The sequence below is a fragment of the Hylaeus anthracinus genome, unplaced genomic scaffold (genome assembly GCF_026225885.1).
Source record: "Hylaeus anthracinus isolate JK02 unplaced genomic scaffold, UHH_iyHylAnth1.0_haploid 11997, whole genome shotgun sequence".
NCBI lineage: Eukaryota > Metazoa > Arthropoda > Insecta > Hymenoptera > Colletidae > Hylaeus > Hylaeus anthracinus.
The window spans coordinates 12,995,431-13,007,195 of NW_026534344.1; positions in this window are offsets into that span (position 1 = coordinate 12,995,431).

Below are 11,765 nucleotides of genomic sequence, written 5' to 3' on the forward strand. Positions count from 1 at the left end.
CGAGATACTCATCTCTTCCCTTTTTCTCTCACTCGATTCGAGGATTCTCGACGGTTTCCCAGTTTTTGGTTCTTCGAGTTCGCGGAGCGTATTTTCACGATTCGTATCACGCGGCCGTATTACGCGCACGTGAAGAATTTCGTAGAGATCGCGCCTGGAAAACCTACCGAAACGCCGGGACACGGTTTCATCGTTGTCGGGGCCACCGAAAATTCTCGGCGTTACACGTCGTTGAACCGATCGGTCTGTTCATTCGTCGATTCGACGAAACAAATACTTTCCGGGCGAAGTCGCGCCAGCTGGGCAACAAATCTCGACCACCGTTTAGCGAAGCCAACCACGCGCGATGGCGTTCGCGCGCTTCCCTCGGTCTCCACGCTGTCCGGTCAACAACGATGGTACTCGATCCACCTATTTTTTTTTCCATCGTTGGCCATTCGATTTGGCGACACGGGAAACAAACGGAGGGGCCGTTGTGTATTTTTAACATTTATTTTTGGGGATTCACTCCGTCGCGATAACATCGGTGCTTCCATTCCTCCGTTTGAAGTAATTCGGATGTCTGGCCAGTGTTGGCGTATTCTACTTGAGTACGTTAAATTGGTTTCTATTTTGGAACATTTGGATGGCTCGTGCATATAAGTGGCATTATAAGGTAGCAGGTAATGTTAAGAGAATGTTGCGAGAATAATGTTTTATTTTATAATGGTAATAAATAACTGATTGTTTAAATTTTTTTTAATCAAGATTTTGTGATGAAGTTGCAAAAAGAAATATTTGAGTGGGAAAGATCCTATGTTATTGTTTGAAAGTTGATGTTTTTGAGTAGAAGGCAGATTGATTTAAGTTTATACTCTTCAAGTCACTATTTGTCTGACCAGTATTTTCTTATTCTACTAGTTGAAACTAACCATCGGTAAATAACTCTTTCAAACATTCCTGTGACTTATTATATACATAACTGACATTGAGGGATCAAAAGTAGAAGGGAAATTAGTTTGTCAAATTACTATTGAGCTGATTGATCATCTCTTTTAATTACAATAATTACTCGAACCTACGAATGAAAAGTATGTATTTAGAATCATACGTACGCGAAGGTATAATAGTTTCTATCCACTAGATAAAGGTTGACCTGTTTTATTGGATTCGTAACTTTTGAAACCACTATTGGCTAAACCATCCAAGACTTATATTGATCACCACTCTGTTCGGTCAACAGCAACACTAGTCGATTGAGTTCTTTTTTTCCCCATCGATGAGCATTCACTTTAGCGATACGAGAAACCCGCCAGGGGAAATAAACGAAAGCTTTATCCTTAATATTTATTCGATGGATTTGTCCATGTCAATAGATTGTGTTGTGTAAATTTCGCGGTCCAGGTGAATCTGACAGCATCGTCAGCATTGTCCTACACCACTAGCGGAAACTAATTTGTAGTTTTAGCCCTCGAGCGACGTCGGGAATTGTTATGTGTATAAATGGTGTTGGACGGAACAAAAATAGTGCCAGAAGAGGTACTAAAAGGATTATTGAATTTTCATGTTAAAAAAGTGAAACGTGAGTGATAACTACTGTAATATTTCATTCGCTGGATTTGAAGTTTAATATTTCTAAAATTTCAAATTAGTTTATTTAATTCTTAATTTGTAGAATTTCTATTGACTAAATCTGTAGAAAATTAATTTTCAAATCTGCTTTTATCGGTTCTTCTATTTATTTTTTCAACGATTGAATATTCGATTCAGCGTCACTTGAAACGTGCCATGGAAAATAAACGAGAGCTCTATGGATATTTAATATTTATTCTAAAGATTAGTTCGATAAATTTCGCTGTGTTAATTTTACGGTTCAAGTGAATATGATTGACCAGGGTTCATTAAAAAAGAGTTGATAACGACATTATCCTCATCATTATAATAAGTAAATTACGACTAACTGTCTGTGGTGATACGTGAAAATTACGCAGAAATCTATTGTGAAATATATGTTCCATCGGCTGGTCCCATCAGTCTATTCTGTTAACAATGACGATACTCGATCCATTTTCTATTCAATCTTTGGTTATTCAATATGACCACATGCGAAACTCGCCGCAGGAAATGTACGAGAGCTTTCCGAATATATAATTTTCATTTTACAGCTTTGCGGTAGTGGATTTTACTGCGCCCATACTGTGGTTTAGATGAAACGGACTGGCTGATCAATGTTGACTTATACTACTTGCAGAAACGTCATCAGCTGAAACGTATTTAGTTATTACTAATTTTGAAATTGGATGGAAATTTAGTAGAAGTAGTGAATAAAAATATAGTTTAATAACAAATTTATAATACTATAGATTTTTAAATACTCCGATTGATACAAATGCTCACGAATGTTAAAGCTTCTCAGTGCATCATTTGAATAACGTGAATTACATTGAAATGTCGAGAGTTAGAAAAATGCAATGTACCAGATCCGTTGCTAGCAGTACATGATGTGAAAAAGACCAGTTAACATTTCAACCGCATTTCATGCTTGATAAATAATTCACCAAGAAGCTTCTACAATTGGTAATGATCGTAGATCGTGACAGTCGATACATAGACATATCGCGGTTATCTCTGCTGTTACGATTAAAGAGAATATACATCTACGATATGCATGAACATGAAAGGCAAGCATAAAATAACAATTTTCTCTGAATATAATATGTAGAGATAACTAGATAATTTATATAGTAATTTAACTTTGTATATATTATTAGTCTTTGATAGAGCAACATTTGGAATGAATCTTTTTAACATTTAACTAATTATTAAATAGTGTATAATTTAAAAATAGATCTTCTCATTAGAAGCACCAATTTTCTACCATCTATCATTTAAGCTTGTCATAATTAATATCCACTTTGGTAGCATTCTCCATTGGCGATAAAATTCGATTAATGTCGCGATGCAAATGGAGGACTTTTAATATTCAAATCGAAATGGCAGGAAATGCGTTTTGATATTATGAATAATAAAACGCTCTCGTCGTCATCGGGCAAAATTTGTAGCAGGATAGGATAGGATAGTAATTAATGAAAGAAAGGTGCACGAACGGTTCCCGTCCCGTTAGCTGGCGATGAAAATTTAATCAACGTTCGCACTGAAAACGCCGCCATGAAAGGACCCAGTCATACCATATCGCCGTTTCTAACACACTCGCTAATACATTGTGCTAAATCTTCAACAATACACGCGTTATCAGCAAAATTGCCTTCTCGATAAAAAGCAAAAGTTTCTACGTCGTCAGAGAAAAAGCGGGATCTGTTAATTAATAGGATTAGACACACAAACCTTCAATGAAAGATTAACAGATACTTTTATGTAAGTATAAAAGATAAGAAAATTCGTTCGTAATACAGTTACACGATTTCTCTGTAGAATCATCAAAATCATGCCAAAACGAAAAAGAATATTCTTAACGAATCTAAAAAATAAAACACAAAAAAAGAGGTCAGTGGTCCTCACGTTTGTCAACAGTGCACAAAGGACATATTGGAAACACGGAACATCCATCAATTTCGCAGCGCTCAGTTGCCAAGCCTGAGCCAGTTCGACCGTAAGAAGTAAATCCGTTCGAGCCGCAATCATAACCACCGACGCCCGTAAACAAATCCCGTTAGGTCGTTGCGTTCCCTGGCAATCTAGAGGCTCGAGTTAAAAATTGATGGCTAGCAGGCGGTGTACACCGCACTATAATTAATGGACACGGCTTCGTGTCTCTGATTCGCTGGGCATTCGTCCCAGAAGGGGACCCGTGGCGTCCCTGCAGATTGTCTAGCAAATTGAATCGGGTCGGATCGGAAACCCTGTAGCATCCGCATGCGCCGCACTTGTCTAATCGCGGCCGCTTATCCGACCAAACGAAGCGCAAAATCCACCGATACCGTTCACGTACCGACGCAGAATTTATCGAACTGACGCGTATCGATGCAATCGTCGGATAAGATACGGAGGACCACCGCGTTTTGCTTCCTAACTGCTAGTATCGTAACCATATGGGGTCAATCCTCTTACAAAAATTGGGCTGAATGATTAGTGAAATATTATCTGGTGATACTTTAACGAATAATAATTCTTAGGATCTATACATTATTCTCCAATGGCATCTTTACGAGTACTCTTGTCATATTTCTCAAGGTGTCGTAAAAATTAATCGTTCAGAAAATAACCTCAACATTATCGTGGCCATGTGGAGTCAACCTCCTTACAAGAATTCGAGTTAATACTTCATGAAACATTACATCTGGCGATACATTAATGAATAATAATTCTATTCTTAGGATCTGTTTATTACTCTGTCGCAACAGTATCTTCACGAGTACCTATGTAATATTTCTCAAGGTGTCGTATAAATTAATCGCTTAGAAAATAGCCTTATCATCGATCATCCTGGTTTATATCGCGATGCCCCAGCAGACGAGATTTCCCTAGCGCTAGAATAATGGAAGTCTTTATTGCTTCTTAAAATAATGTTTGAAGCCGTTTCGCGGAGTAACGGTACCTGGCGTATCGGCTGACGAAACGACCGCCATTACTTTTACGAGGGCTCAAAGCCCGAGGAAGACTGAGAGACTCCTTCGGAAGCACAATCACGAAGTATTTCCTTTTAAGTTCGATAAACAAGTTGGCGCGACGAGTTTTATAGCCTTAATTCCTTCACGGCGAGAAACTTTGGTATTCATTTTGCGGAGGGGCATTGAAATAGGACAAACCAACGGCGCGCTACTTTATGAACCGAAAACTTGATTCCTCCCCCGACCTACATCCACGAGAGCACGAAGTTTTGGGGAAACTTCGTTCTTCCTCGTCGTTGCTGCAACCGGGAGTGGCGACTCCGCGGACCCAGTCTTCGAAGTAGTAAGCCTCTGCTATAGGGTCAGACGTAACTTTTAGATCTATAAAATTCTCAACGTTTTCAGAGCGGAACGGACGAATTGATCGCATTTATCGAAACACGAAGTTCCCGAATCGAAGCTGTAGCGAAACAGATTCTTGCGCTAGGCAAGAATCGCTGCGTCGACTTTTGGCTTTGATCGTCGATATTATTATTATCTTTATATATATCGAAATTTTCTTTATACATTCCATTATACATAGCAAGTGTTAAAGGAGAATGCATTACTTTAACTCGAAATAAGAACGCATCGCTACCACTCAAAATTAAAAATAGCAATAAAGTGCTTGCCTAGCTTATACTTGCCTAGCTTATACAAAAATGAAATATTTATTAATCCCAGCGAACAAACACTTTCTATTCCCAAGGATTGCACTCCTCTGAAACACGACAAAGCCTATCTGCAATAAAATCAATTCTCCAATAAACTCGAAATAAAAAACAAAATTATCAAAACACTCTCACAGTGGATTCGAACGAATTTTGTATTTCTTCTTCGCATTTATCAAACGGATTTAAATGTCCTGCTGATAGGGTCCGTGTGTTAGGAAAAAACAGTCGACGAATTACCGTTGAAAGCACTCTTTTCACAGGGAAAATCAAATTCGCAAATTCATGGAAAATTACTTTGCTGCTTCGACGGGTTGATTAACATTGCTCGTGCGTTTCGATCCAATTAACGGGTGGCCAAGGAAATTGAAAATGCCCAGTACTCGGGAACCGGCCGAGCGTCGCTGATTACGCAAATAATCTGCGCGGGCGTACAGCGAATTATCAATGACGCGCGGTATACAGCAAATTAGCAACAGTAATCGTCGGTTGTCCTACTGACGAACGCGATGTGCAACCAGGACTCGAGGTATGCCGATCCGTAGATACGCTGTGCGTCCACTTATGTCCTTACGTACGTGCGAGGCAAACGTGTATGTATTCACGGGAGGTATTTATCGAATAATTCACCCGAACGCAGTGATTTTCGCACCGGATAAGATAATGAATGTAGATTACCGGTTCTACGCGTTTATGGCGCATGAGAGTACGAAAAACAAATGGTAAACGTATGCAGAAGGTACACGCTTATGCGAAATGAAATATTAATTTGTAAAATATGCTCTGCATACGTTTTATACGACCATGTTTATCATATTAGCGTGATAAATGTATAATAACCGCAGGGCTCGCGAGGAGCACTTGTGGTTTTGCATCGAAAAACGAATAAATTTAAGGGAACAAGCATAGAATGTAGTGAAAATGATAAGCAATTTGAATATGTGCTAATGGATTTTTTTTTTTGTAGAGTTTAAAAGTATAGATTTAAATATTTTTAAGAAATTTGGGAGATGGTTATGTGAAATTTCAGGAAAAATTTCCTAAGGCCTAAAAAATACATCCATCGCAAGTCATCAAACAAATTCCAAGCGTTTCACGCAACCTTAAAGAGTCACTTTAAAAGTATAGATTAAAATATTTTTAAGAAATTTGAGAGATGGTCCTGTGCGAAGGGTGTAATAATTGGATTATACACGTCGAAAGAAAAATTTCCTTAGGTTTGAAAAATACATCCATTGCAAATATAAAGCGTTCTATTCAATGCCGAAGAGCCACATAAGTGGAGGAATCGCTGTGGAGAGATTCGACGGGAAAGTACGGCTGACAACCCCCGTGGTAGTCGAGTGCGTGGCGTTAATTTATAGCGTGCGTGACACTGCGAAACCATAGATCCCCGGTCCGCCGAGCGTCGTGTGATTCGCTATTGTACACGGCGTTATGGCGATAATATTCTAATCGGGGCGCGTGTTCGCGGGAGAAGCAGTCGCGACAGGGCGTATTACGCGGCCCCACGATGACGTAGAAACGTTAGGGGTGTCGGCTGGTGCGAACCGTCGCATTGAAATATTGTGGCGAAGGCATTGATGTCGCACAGGCATTCACTTAATCGTGATGTATGCGCTTTTCTGCTGGGAACGCGTTAACACGAACTTGATGCACGCGTGCGAATGCGACTGACACTCTTATTTTGTATTGTGGTGACGGATGTGGGCCAAAAAATCTGTAACTTTTCAATTTAGATATTGTTATATTTTGTAGTCTACGTGAAATTAAAGAGAGGTTACAAAATACAAGCCTCCAGAGTTTGTAGATTTTAGTAATGTTTGAGGAAATGTTTTTATTTGTGAATTTTTAGCTGAGGAACTTTGTTTTTATTTTGTTCGATCTTTTGATTTGTAAATATCAATTTTCCATGGTAATAATAAAAATATTCTTATTTATGAGATCACGTTTAATCCACGTATTGATGAAGCAGTGGAACATCGTGTGTTGACTATATGCAAGCATTAATCCTTATTAAATTAACACAACTGAATTTATATATTGATATATATTTCTGTTCAGTTCTACGTGCCAATCCTCTTGCACCAACACCTTTTGCCTCAAACACTCTTCATCCTCAAAAACGAACGATTTATCCAGGTGAATCTTTACAAACGCCTCCAAACACGAAGGTACAAAACATGCATCGCGGCAATTGTAATATTGAATTACTCTAATGAGGCTATTTATGCTCCCATAAATACGCTTAATCAGGACTCGCACGTTGAAACGGGACGCGAGATATTTCAGTTCCCCGGCTATAATTGTAAGCCGATATCGCGACAGATAAAGTAGAAAATACGGTAAGATGGAGCACGTCGATAAAATACTACGGGGCAGGGCGTTGCCTCGCGTAAATTCGCGAAACAGTGGCGTTCACTCGAATGGATTCGAATGTATGCAAAGTATCGATATCGCCGTATATTGGGTTCTACGATAATTCAATTGTACGGCCGTGATTAACGTCAAGTGCTGCTAACGAAACAAAATGACAGGCAAAACTTATTGCCAGAGCGATGAATATTTTTTTCGTTAATCCACAGCACGGTACTCGTGCAACGGTAGTTTTATTCGCAAGGCAATAAGCTTATTGCTGTATCGGTAAATGTTTTGTACCTATTGTTGGCCACGTTTATTCGCAACAGTAAATGCTTGGAATATTTAAAATTGCGAATTTTAAGTAAAACAAGGTATTGTACAGTGTTATAAAATAATCTATCTTTTTTGTGTTTTGTTAATATCGAACTACCAAACTCGTAGCTAGTATTAGCTATGTGTTTAGCATTTCTTTTCGAAATTATTCGTTTAAACTTCAAAAATGATTATGGACAGGGTTATGTAAAAAGATATTACGCCCGATGCAATGTCAGCTGCATCAATATCATCCCTTATTCCAGACACAATTGCTATCGATATGTTCAATTAAGCACGTAGGTATAAATAAACGAATCGCGATATTGCGTTTTCGATAAAAACATGTAACAGATGTGAAAATCGTTCCAAATGAATTGTCAAGAGTGAAACGAAGGCAAGCTGATTGATTAAAGCTTCTCGTTATTGTAATAAATGAGTACATTCGTATTACCATTTATTTATATTTCGTTTCAATATTTTTATTTGTCATTTACGATTGTACGAGATTACATTTATTACAAATATCGCAAATGGAGCGTCCCCAATTACTTTGTATTAATAGAATCAATATCGGAAAGTAGTTTGAAATTTAAAAAATTGTCAACTCTAAAAGTGCTCAATGCGTAAACAATTCTACGTTTAGCAGAGTGATGATATTGATCTGGCTAATAACGCAATGTGCATGGCCATAATAACAATAGAGCGTGCGTTATATTCGCCGCAGCTATTTCAACCCATTAAATATTATGCGCTTACCGATTCCTGAATCGTGTGATTTAGTCATTCCATTAACAATGTTTCCCTCCCAGAGAGCCGATCCACATCAATGCTGTTTCCACAAGAAACTCACCATTGACGAATTAAGCCATACCACGAAACCATTGTTAGTCGATTGGAAACATCAAGTGAGAAATAAACCCTTGAGACGTTAATTCCCAATGTTTTATTTTCTGTTTCCTCAATTACTGCTTTTTCATTACACTTATAAAAACAATAGACTCTAAAAGAAGTTTATCAGTTCTCAACCTTTCACTTTCTCACGTTTTCCAATTATTTTATAATTGTGTACTTCGAAGGATATAGATGTATTATTTCATTAAATAAACAAAATTCAGTTTTCAGTGACTTCTGTCCGCTAGAAAATATTTTCAACAAATGTTAACGAATTTCCACGAGAATTTATTGTCCAAGATTATAATCTGCTATATGCGTCATTAAATGTCAGATGGAGCTGGAAGAAAGAAATTATTAAAAATATATCATTGTCGCCCAGGGATCGACCGGGCGAACCATAAACACCAGCGCCTTTTAGCAGATCGTTTTACGCGATCTTCCACCGTTAAAATTAATGTCGTCCCGTCGAATTCGCCGCAACGCGGGCTCTATAAAAAATTACGGTTGGCGGCGTTATCTAGAGACAGGACAGCTTGATTCACGAGAAATCAATACTAATAATGTTCATAAATATGGAAACGCGACGTGCTAAGAATCGTTAATATCGCGGAGCAATTGTCGTTTCAATATTCGCTTACCGTTAATTAATAGGACTTCGATAATTAAGAGGTAGGTTCGTTGGGCATTATTGTGTCTGATTAAGTCTCGCTACCCAACCCCTGTCTCAATATTTGTGCAACGGCCATTAAAATTAAAATTATACTCCCCTGCGTAACGATTCTGTTTTTTTTTTTCAACTCGCTACGTTACGATCATGAATTAAAATCGATATTTCATCAAACCCACGATTACTAAAGCTGACAAATTTATTACGCGCATTATTATTCATCAGGCGGCTAATGAGTTACGGGTCGCGAAGAAATGATATGCATAAATTGATTGCAGCAATATTTGTCGTGAATGTTAAGAACCTGAAAATTCTTGGACTTTTGCTAATGAAAATTTATCGAATATCCGATAACTTGAAGTCAAAAAGTAAATGTTTCCATTATACATTTCATAGCGTTCATTTACATCTTTTTTAATTATTGCAGGTTTCAATATTTTATTGTATATTTAAAGGAATTCGTGGGATGACTGAGAATATCCGTATCAAAGTTGTTACTGAAATAAAATTGATTGATTTCAAGAGTTATATTATATAGCAATATAATTATCTTCATTGATACTCGATTGAAATCTGAAGAAATATAAACAGTTAGACAGAATCTGGAATTGAAACGTGTAGGTACATCCACGGAGTAACGCAATTAATGTTGTGGATGAAGCTGCGCGGATAAATATTAAAGTATTGATTTTCCATCGTTTTTTACGACGGCGGTGCTCCACCGGCACGGGTGCAGCACCTCGAATATAATATCTGGGACTCGTTTCACGATATATTCATGATCGTAGCGCAGTCTCGAGATTCATACATCAATGATAACGTCTTTATTGGATGGTTCGACGACACCGGGATTCCAAGTATCAGGGGACTAAAGTATCGCGGCGTTCGAGCACGCTTCGATAGAAACGCGAATTCTTAAAGGGAAGGCGTTACCCGCGCGAAATTCGTGCAATTTTCCGGGAAATTGCTTTCATAAAGATTTTATTAATCCTGGAAGCAGTACGGCCAGGAAGCCAATTTTTGAAGGCTACCGAGAATTGTAGCAATATCCTGCGAATTCCTTTACCGTGATACAATTGTTCAAATAAATTCGATTCGCCATTTCGATATATATATTTCAAATATTCTGCAAAAGTAATTTTCTTGGAAAAAGTCATTTTATTTCTCCATTGTGCGCAGGAAGCGTTATTATAAATCAGCATCTTTAGATGTAAAATGATTTAATATAATTCTCTCCTAAATATTATTATTACCATCATTGAACACTTTTACAAATTGCAAGCTCAGACAACCCAAAAAATCCTATGCACCAATACTAAACCAAATTATCCCCTACCAGACTAAACTCAAGTACTCTGGTTGAAATATAAATATCTTTGTCACTAAAATTAAGCAAAATTCGCGTAAACTCGATCGCTGGTCGCTCGAGCGCTATCTCCGAATGATCTCAGTAGCGATCCATAACAATAATGCGACGTCGAAGTTCATACATCAATGATAACGTTCTTATTCGCGGGGGCGGACAACACCACGGGATACTGAATAAAGTATCGCAACGGTAAAGTGGCTCACGGTATATCGCGCACGTTAATTTACGGCCGAGTACGCCTCGAGCTCGTCGATAAAACGAGCCACGCGGGATCGAGCCCGTGGCAATGGCGTGCATGAACGCGTAATGAATATCTGGGGGTGCGGAGGGGGGGAGGGGCACGCCAGGAATCCCTTTTTCCTGGAGTCTTTATCCACGTTGGTCCTCGGCTTCCAAGCTGGAAGGAAAACGTTGGTTAAAAGGGGATTATGGTTTGTCGAACACGATTAATTATTTGCATTGCGTTATCATGACGTTGGTAGTCTTGAGAGTGTGGGTCATTTGACTTGATTAGCTTGAATAGGTTTTGAATAGCCTTGAATATCGTATGCGAAAAGTTTTGTTATAAGAGCAGTGTTATAGGAAGGGTGATATGCAGAGAAGTTCGTCTGAAGTTTGTCGAACATTCCCTCTGTAAGTGTCACATGCTCATCCCCACCACTTCTTGAAACTGTTTGTTTGATAGACACTCGAGTCTTGGACATATTTGAAAGGTGTTGTGCCAAACTGAACTGAAATTGCATACACAATAATATGATTTAGTTTCATATTTATGCATTCATTTGTTTCTTTCTAAAAAATTCTCAGAAATTCCTCGATTTTCAACGTTTTAAATGGAAATCTCTTCTTAAGCCATATCTATGATAATAGCGAACTGTGCCATCCCCAGGAGTCGTGTCACG